At 38.0% G+C, this 10240-nt stretch overlaps 1 long non-coding RNA gene across 1 annotated transcript in view; it reads left to right on the top strand.

Moving 5' to 3' along the window:
• Window positions 1–4753, top strand: part of LOC110018990 — a 16072-nt gene extending 11319 nt beyond the window's left edge. Inside the window, exon 2 of the long non-coding RNA XR_002293418.1 lies at window positions 4372–4753. This is a non-coding gene — a long non-coding RNA (uncharacterized LOC110018990). The remainder of the gene's footprint in view (window positions 1–4371) is intronic.
• Window positions 4754–10240: the final 5487 nt, after the last annotated feature.

Here is a 10240-nt window from a genome sequence, read left to right on the forward strand (position 1 = left end):
TTGAGCGGGGTTGATGGCTATTGTCTTGGTCATTCAAAAGTGACATCCTCATTTGTTGGGGAGACACTTCATGGTACTTTATAGTTAGGACATATCAGAGGAGCTTGAAGTATTTGTTAGAATAGAAGATGATGACTGATGAGTATCAGAAGTGGGTATTTAAGTTACTGAGATATAATTTTGAGATCCAGTATCGCCCAGGACTTGAGAATAAGGTCACAGATGCATTGTCGAGGAAAGTGAAGAAGCCCCAGTTGACATCTCTATCAGTATCCATGGTCTTAGATTTAGAACCCTTTTAGGCAAGATAGTGAACACGATGAAGGGTTGTGGAAGATCAAAACGGAGTTGCTATAGGATCCGATCAATCATCCAGGATATGCATTAAGGGAACAACAACTACTCTACCAATGACTATTTGTGTTGCCAAGGGCATCAAAGTACATCCCCAAACTATTGTAGGAATTTTACAGCAGAACGATTGTGGAGCACTCAGGGGTACAAAAGACATACAGTCGAGTGTCGACAGAGCTATATTGGGAGGGGATGCGTGGAGATGTAGAGGACATAATGGGGAGATGCGGTATGTGCCGACGACACAAGTATTTGACTATGGTACCAGGAGGGTTACTGCAATCTCTAGCTTTGCCTGAGAAGATTTCAGAGGAAGTGACGATGGATTTTAGATCATTGGGACTTATTGTGATATGGTGGGGGTAGATCACTTGAGCAAGTATGCACACTTCATTCCATTACGACACCCTTACATTGTCGTTTCAGTCACTATTGTATTCATATGGAAAGTGATTCGTTTGCATGGTGTTTCGAAATTCATTATTTGACAGGGACAAGGTGTTCCTCGATCATTTTTTGGAAGGACCTTTTCAGATTACGGGTGACAATTTTAAAGAAGAGTACAAGATATCATTCCCAGACAGGTGACCGGACGGAGATGATTAACAAAAGTGTGGAGACATACCTATGTTATTTTGTATAACATACATTGAATTTTTTCGCAAGGTAAAATACTTGAGTTGAGTATTGGTACAACACTTCATACCATATTGCAGCAAAAACCGCTCCAATTAGGATTTTGTAAGCGAGGGATCCACCTCACCTGATACACTAAGGTCATAACACTACACTGGTATTCAGTGTAGACTAGTACTTGTAGGAGAGAGACAGAATATTACTAGAGCTCAAAGGACATCTACTGAGGGTCCAATAGATCATAAAAAAAAAGGCTGATAGACATAGGAGTGAGGTACAATTTGAGCCTGGGGGCATGATTTATTTTAAGCTAAGGCCTTACCGACCAAAGACACTGTGAATTGTGACATTCATTGGGGCAGTGGTATACCATCTGAGTTTACCGCCATCATCATCATTGCGGAGACCACACACCCTCATCTTCACCTTTAACTTTAACAAAGAATATAAAGGTAGTTTTTGAACTTTTGGAGGTAGAAGGGGTGCACCAAGGAGTGACTGGGGCAAATGAGGTGTTGATTAAGTGAAAAGATCTATTAGATTATGAAACAACTTGGGAGCCTTATGACATGATCTAGAAGCAATTTTCATCATTCCACCTTGAGGGCAAGATGTTTTTTTGGGAGTGGAGTAATGTTACGTCGGTCCCTCCAGGATTGGCCTGGACCGGCCGGCCCAACCTTGTTTACGTCGGTCCCTCCAGGATTGGCCTGGACCGGCCCAGCCAAGCCGGCCGGCCCAACCTTGGGGGGGCGGATGTTTCTAGGCCTTGAGTTGGTCCCAATAAGCCCCCGTCACATATGAGAGGAGAGGAATTGGGGGAAAGCTTGAATATGTTTTTAGGGTGTTTTATTAGGGCTAATTATCTTGGGTTGGTTTTTATGTTTTGATTCCTGTAGTTTTCTCTGTCTTCTTGTTCCTAGCGGTATTTAGGGTTTGTGGAGAGTTGATCTACCTCTCGAATTGTAGATCATTCATTATATCTTATTTGTTTGCTTGAAGATTAATAACATTAGCCTTAATTTGAATTTTCCCACATATTTGTTGCAATTTATTCAATGATTTTGGCTTCCGATTTGTATCAGTTCATCATGTTGGTTTTCCTTTCAGCCTTGTTTTGGAGTCTATGAGAGTTTAAATCGTTTTGCATCAGCAGCGTTGCATAAGAACTGCCAAAATGGTGGGTGGATGCAGAGTTTTATTTGGATCAGCAAGTGTGGGATTTCTAGGCAGAGGGGAGGTGGAGGTGCATACCCGGTCTGTTGTTTTTGCTGGCAAATTTGAAAGGTTGTCACTATATGGTTTTATGTGGATGCCCGCTAACCTAGTTTTTTTTCATTCCTACTGAACTTTCCAAAAATGTACTGCTAGATTCTTATAGTCCATATAGCAAAACACATTTCTTGCCACCGTTCGTATTTCTATCGTAGTAGCCAAATTGCAGTCAATGGAAACTTGAATGGTTTTCCATTTGTCCAAGATCAAAGATACTCCCCATGCCGCACATGCTCCTTAAACATATACTTTATTAGTTTTCATATAAAGATTGTCGATGACGGCCTCTATTTGTATCTTATCTGCTTTCAATAAATGTATGTTAAAATTGTTCTTCTCCATGTTTGTTTTAGAGAGCAACGATTATCAATACATGTTACCGTTAACCTAATCAGGCCTTCAAAATGAGGAGTGAAGCAGAGGTAGCATCTTTTGAACGCCATTTCTCTCGTGCTAAGCTGACGCTTTTACGGTACAATGGTGGATAAATGATTGTGGATGTCATAACATGTTGTGAGTTATGTATGATTAGAGGATTTTATTGGGTTTATGTGTAGACATTGTAACACCAATTTAAATTCCTATCTTATGAAATAGCAACTTTTCACACCAAATAATTATTTTGGTATTAGAGCCTATCTTAGTTGCCGCTCTTCTCTCTCTCTCTCTCTCTCTCACACCCGTCCCTCCCAAAACTTCTGCTGCAAAACAAGAGATGCGACGTCCGCTGGATTTGCAAGATGAGGAAGAAGTGACGTCGTCTATGTCGCGATCTTGCTCTTGCTATGAGACGAGGAAGACGCGAAGTCATTGGGTCTTTGTCGCGATCCTATTTTTGTCGTGATTCTGCCTCTGATCCTATTGCGAGACGAGGAAAAAGCATAATCGATGGGTATGTATCGCGATCTTGCTTTTGCTGCGAAACCAGACAAGCAACTCCATTACAAGGAAGCGTGAGCGGCTTCGGCACTGAGAAGGACGCAATGCAGTCGCGATCAGGGGGCGTTGAGAGGGACGGCGATCGGTTTTGTGTCACGCGAGAGCAGGGACGACGTTTCTGTGGTTTTTTGGGTAGCGCAAAGGATCGAGCGGCTTTGTCTTGTTGGAAAGAAGATTGTGGTTGTGTGGTTTTGTGTGTTTGACAAAGAGTTTGAGACTTTGTGCAAGCTAAGGTAAAGTGGATCGCACAAATTTGCAGGAACGAAGTTGCATGTGTTCTGCGTGCTCTAGATTTCTCTTTGTTATTGGGGATGTCAAAAGACGGATATAGTGTGGGAGGTAAAGGATTGAAACATTTGGAGAAGATACATCCTAAAGTTTTGAATACATAGGGAGCTAGTGTCTCGACGGGAGCCACTACCTCAGCATGTGTTCCGGCTCAGTCGAGTGGACTTGCAGGAATGTTGTCAGCTTTGGCTGCCTCGAGCTCATGTAGGACAGGTGCTCGGGGGGAGACTCGCAGGAGCTACAACTGCGAAGAAGTGGGACACATGAGCAAGATGTGTCCAAATCTACCCAAGGAGAGAGAGACTGGTGGATGTGGACAGCCTAGAGGCCGCAGTTGTAATCGTGGAGGCTCAAGAGGTAAAAGAGGGAGCTACCAGGCAAGTCTGATGGTAGCGGAGGACAGGGAGAGACAAGGGTGGTCCTTTTCAATGAGGATTATGAGTTACTGGAGATGCTGAAAAGGAAGCATAGAGCGGCTTGTGATGTCACTGGTGATGCATCCAACTTAACGTCATCCAAGTGAAACACTGCTAGTTATGCTCACTCAGTCAAAGGTGTTCGTGATACACATGTTCTTGTCTTTATATCCACCACAAATTCACTAGAATGGGTTGTAGGTTTTGGTGCATCTCGACATGTGGCAAGTGTCACTTGTGAGTTCTCTTTCTATACTCACCTAACAGTTCCAGAGAGCAATCAGATTGCCAATGGTACAACACGACCAGTTGTTGGTAAGGGTACTATGAGGTCTACCAATTCTATGACTTTGTGCAATATTTTGCATGCTCATTTTCCAATAAACTTTTTATCCATTAGTGTCATTATACTCCTCTAAAATGTGTTATTTCATTTGATATTCTAATAGTGATCTTTTAATAGAAGGAGAAACATGGGACTGGCACATGGCATAGTGGACTCCGATACTTGGATAGAGGGGATGGACTCAGTCTTGACATCCATGGTTGAGAATGCTGGAGCAGGAGGATCTGAGAGGAGTGTGGACGATGTATTTTTGCTACAGCCAGGCGCATGAGACATTCTTCTTTCAGTCTATTAAGTTGTTTGTATCTATCATTGTATGAAAAGGCAAATAAGGATAAACTGGTGTGTGATGTTTTTGAGTTTGGCAAACTCACTAGGAGCTTCTTTGTCAATTATGGGAATAAAAACTCTGGTATGTTTGTTTGATTTGATACTTATGTTGTACGGGAACCATGTCCTACTAGTTCTATAAATGATTATCGTTTTTTTTTTACTTTTATTGATTGTTTTTTCTTGTGTTATCTGGAGATACTTTATGAAACAGAAGAGTGAGGTGGTTGCTTTCTTTAAATATTTTTACAAGACAATCTGGACCCAAAATGAGGCAATTGTGAAGGCATTGGGATTTGATAATAAGACATAATATATCAACAAACCATTCGAAGACTTCCTATCAGCTCAAAAGATACAACACCAAACCACAGGTCCATACACACTAACACAAAATGGTATAGCAGAAGAAAAACCGACATCTTGAAGAGATAACCCGAAGCATGATGATGACGATGAATGTCACAGGATACTTATGAGGGAAAGCAGTGTTGACAACTACTCAACTGATTAACAGGATGCCCTTAAGAGTGTTGGAGTGGAAGTCTTATTATCAGATGTTGAAAGGAGACAATAGTGAGATCCTTCCATTAAATATATTTGGATGTGTATGCATTGTGAAAGACTATAAGCTATATGTAGGAAAATTGGATCTCAGAGTTGTGCAATGTGTGTTAGTGGGTTGGGGCTCGATTGAAAAGAGATTTTTTGTGAGTATGGATGTGTCATTCTGAGAGTTTGAACTATACTACACTCTGAAGGTGAATTCACCATTCGGTGACTCAACAGGCACTAAAGATATGAGGCAAGAGAGAGTAAGTAGTAGTGTGATGGAGTGGTGCAAGTGAGATCAATGTCATATCCTGTGATGTGGGATGAACCAACTGAGGAGACGAAAATCGATGAGATTGAACCCAGAGGTGATGGGATTCAAGCTAACATCTCTCATTTGCATGGAGCATTCATTACATCATTGGGCCCTGTCTCTATACCAAAGTGTTGGCAGATTGCTAAAGAGGATCCCAATTGAAAAGCGGCGATGTATGAAGAGTTTGGAGCTCTTGATAAAAAACGACCATGGGAGATTGTACCCTACCCGCAGGGGAGAAGGCAGTTGGATGCAAGTGGATCTTCACCGTAAAACAAACTTCAAAAGGGAAAGTGGAGAGGTACAAAGCACGACTAGTGACAAAAGGGTACAGTCAGACTATGATATTGACTACAATGAAACATTTGCACCAGTTACAAAGATGAGCACAATTAGCATGCTGGTTTCTCAGGCAATAAATGGTGGATAGAGACACGACCAACTGGATGTGAATAATGCTTTTCTTCATTGGAAGCTACTGGAGGAGGTACATATGGAGATGCCAACAAGATTCAATATGTCTCAAAGAGTGTGCAAGATGTGTAGGCTCAAAAAGTCATTGTATGGCTTGAAGCAGTCTCCTCTAGCCTAGTTTGACAAGTTTAGAACGGCGATGATTGACATGGGATGTCAACAAACCAATGCTGACCCCACAGTGTTCTTTCGGCAACATGAAGGTCACACTACCATACTTGTTGTGTATATGGATGACATATTTATCACTCGTGATGATGAGGCAGGGATTGCTCAACTGAAGGAAAGATTAAGGAAGCAATTTGAGATAAAGGAATTGGGACAACTCAGATATTTTCTTGGGATTGAATTGACCCATAAACCTGAGGGAATGATCCCATCTTAAAGAATGTATGTATTGGATCTTCTTACGGACATAGATATGCTAAGGTTGCAAATTTGCAGTCTCTCCAATTGATTAAAAGGTCAAGCTCAGTATAGAGACAGGTGAATTAGTTAATCGTGAGAGGTACCAGAGGCTTATGGGCAACCTGATCTATCTATGCCATACTCGAACTAATATCTCTTTTGGAGTAAGTGTGGTGCATGATCCAAGGAAGGGTCATATGAATGCAGTGTATCAGATTCTAAGATATCTGAAGAGTGCACCAGAGAAAGAATTAATATTCAAAAATAATGGGCATGTAAATATTGAGGGCTTTTGTGAGTCTGACCGGGTAAATTGATGTTGATGACAGACGATCCACATCATGATATTGTATATTTGTAGGTTGCAACTTGGTCTCGTGGAAGAGAAAAAAGCAGTCAGTTGTAGCAAGATCAATAGCAGAGGCAGAACACTGGGTCATTGCATTAGGAGTTGTTGAGATGATGTGGTTGAAAGCTTTGTTGGTTGAACTCAAAGTAGATTAGGGAACTCAAATGAAGTTGTGGTGTGACAAGTCGGCAATCAGCATTGCTAACAACCCAGTGCAACACGATAGAACTAAACATGTGGAGATTGATAGATTCTTCATAAAGGAGAAGCTGAATAACGAATTGTTGGAACGAAATCATATAGCTACTGGAGAGCAGGTGGCTGGCCACCTCACTAAAGGACTTAGTTCGGTGGAGCTAGCTAGATTATGTGACAAGATGGGCTAGATAGGCTTGGTGAATATCTTTCTCCCATCTTGATGGGGGCTAGATTATGTGACAAGATGGGCTAGATAGGCTTGGGGAATATCTTTCTCTCATCTTGAGGGGGGGGGTTGTGAGTTATGTGTAATTAGAGGGTTTTATTGAGTTTATTTGTTAAACATTGTAACACCTATTTAAACACATATGTTGAATGAAATAGCAAGTTTTCACTTGAAATAATTCTTTTTAACAATCATCTTGTATTTCCAATAACTCATTGTTTGGTGATAGATATGTCGCTGGAGCTAAATGTGCCATTTATGTCTTGATATGGTTTTCCCATCATTATCTACAGTGATAGTTTTACTTGACTTCCTCAGTGATCTAACATTTAGATATGAGAACTAAGTAATATTTGATAATTTGGACATGATAGGATGTTGTGTTTAACAAGACAGATTTAGAAGAGAGAACAAATGTAATCATTGCGTTTACTCTTTTTTTTTCTCTTTATGGCTCTCTCACTCTCCTAATCCTGAGTAACAACAATCAAATATTTTTTTTAATGAAAACACACCTCACCCATATTTTTTACTTATATCTCTATTTTTCTAGCAATATGCAATCACATTCTCCCAAAAGCTTCTCCTTCATTTGTAGAAATAACAGTGCTGCTGCCACATTATTACTCATTGTTCTGCATAATTATGGATGTAAAGGAGAAATTATTTAGTATCATTGCAGAACAACATATTTAAGCAATATAAATTCAGTGCAAAAATGAATTTTAAGCTACACTACCTAATAATTTCTTGTATCTAAGGCAGCCTGGGAGAACATAATGAACAGAGCAACAATTGGAGAGCTTAATAGTTGCAGACAATTGATTGAGAGGGATATGAGAGATGTTGATAACAATAAAAAATAATGTATGTTGACTGTGAGAGATGAAGTTTGGGCATTTTCTTTAGATTTGCTTATTTATTATTTTAATTCTGATGTCATTAGAATATAATTTAGAGATTCTAAATTAAGATATAAAGACCTTTCAAGAAAAAATAAATTTGAGATAAAAAGATGAATTTTATGGTAGCATTTTATTTTTGCAAACTGGCCGTTGTGTTGAGCAAGAACGAACACATGCTGTGTTTGTTCTTCAAAGCTGAGAAACTAATGGCTTCCATAATTGAAATTTCCTTTCTTGATAAAATTTGTGTGAGAGAGTATTGAAATTGTCGTAAGAGGATTTGATGATTCCATCAATTTTGGAGCTATTTAATGTCATCTGGATGTCGTAGATGATTTTTATACTTATGAAAGTAATTTCATTCATTTATTTATATTTTTTTATAATTTGAGCACTCTACTCATGTCTGAAATTTTCTCTTTGCTGGATTTGAGGTCTTCATCAAGTGCAAGGCATGAAAATTTCAGAATTGAACTCACTTTGTTTTCTAGTTTGTTTTTTTCTTTACTGTACTCAATCTCCTCGTCTATTTTGATTTGCTTTCATTATTATCTAGTTAGCCTATTATTCATGCATGAAATTACTGCTTCTATATAAAATTTTCTTTTATGTCTAATTGAACATTATCTCCTCCAAGCAGTAAAATTGTGAATAAGCGAATGAGCTTTATGAATCAAAGAAACCAACGCTATACCTTGCTGCCCTTCACTCCACTGGGGCTTCTGTGCCCCAATCATGTGCTCATAAAAGAGCCGTACTTTAGCTATAGCTGTCATTTTATTTAATCATGCATTATTTTAGAAGCAATTCGTACAAAGCTTGAACTCCTGTCGGCACCATTTACTCCTTTTTCAGCTACGAATGGGTCGTAATATGATAGCGTTAATAATTGTGGGTCATGTTAGTTCTTAGGTAGTTGATGTTTATTAAATTAGTTATTAGATGTTTAGTAATCTCTTAGTACTATATTTCCATGAATACACTGTATGGGGAGTGCTACTAAGCATGAACATGGACTGATGGGTACGGGGACATGTAATTGCAATAGATAAGACACGACATGACATCAGTATGTTTTTTTAAATATTTAATAAATTATTAATATAAATGTATATTTTAAATATTTTATGCTAAAGGCTTCACAAAATAAAACATACAATCATTAAAAAAAATTCTTAAAGATAATAATTATTTTTAACAATATCGAAATTACATTCCAAAAATCAAGAAAATTATCAAAATAATGTCAATATCATTCATGATAAAATGAAATGAAATATAACAATACAATCATCATTAATTGACGTTAGTGCATTTAATAGTTATGTCATCGTTAGTACTAACTTCATTGCTTTCATCAATGACACATTCGCTTTTATCAACGAAAAATATTGTTTCTAATCATACCTCATAAAGGAAAAGATTAGTAACTTCAAGTATTTCAATATCATTCTTTGTAGCTAATACATTTTCACCAACATCCCAGAATTTTGTGCGCCCTCAGAATATTTCGGGCTTTTCCTAAACAGAAAAAAAGAGATTAATATAAACACATACTAGATCTTCACCCTCATTGACGAACGATTTTTTGGCTTTTAATTGAGTTAATAAATGAATATATATTCTAGTTTCTTTCACCGTAAGAAGATGAATATGATTAAGCTAATAAATTGAAAGTAACTTTACAATTGTGAGGAACTACTCCATAAATCATTCACCATTTCTTTCCATGCATAATAACTTTAGAGTCTATGGAGTCGTGATCAACAAAAGCATCACTAAATTTAAAGCAATTAGTAAACCATAATTAACAATTGATTTTTCTTCAACATTTGAAAAAATTCTCATTTTGTTTCTCTCAATTTATTCCTTCGTATATTTATGTGGAGTAACATGATTTGGACCTTCACTTGTTCAAAATGTGATAACACTTAATAAAAAAAGTGCACTTATAAGTGACAAAATTTATCTAAGTTAGGATTAACAAAGAATAAGTATCAAATCAAATCATACATTCTATTGAGAGTACGAGCTAAACAATGAAGATTATTACTTTTATTTCCTATTTCTATTAGAATATCCCATACAATTTTATAAAAAGTAGAATCTTTTATTATATCTTTTTTTCTCATGTCGATATATACTATCTTTGACAATTTCTATCATAATTGAAATCCCACTTAAATAGGTGGAGACAAGGCTTACAAGTTTCAGTCACTCTCAGTATA

This window comes from Phalaenopsis equestris, unplaced genomic scaffold (assembly GCF_001263595.1).
Source record: "Phalaenopsis equestris unplaced genomic scaffold, ASM126359v1 Scaffold000038, whole genome shotgun sequence".
Taxonomy (NCBI): Eukaryota; Viridiplantae; Streptophyta; class Magnoliopsida; order Asparagales; family Orchidaceae; genus Phalaenopsis; species Phalaenopsis equestris.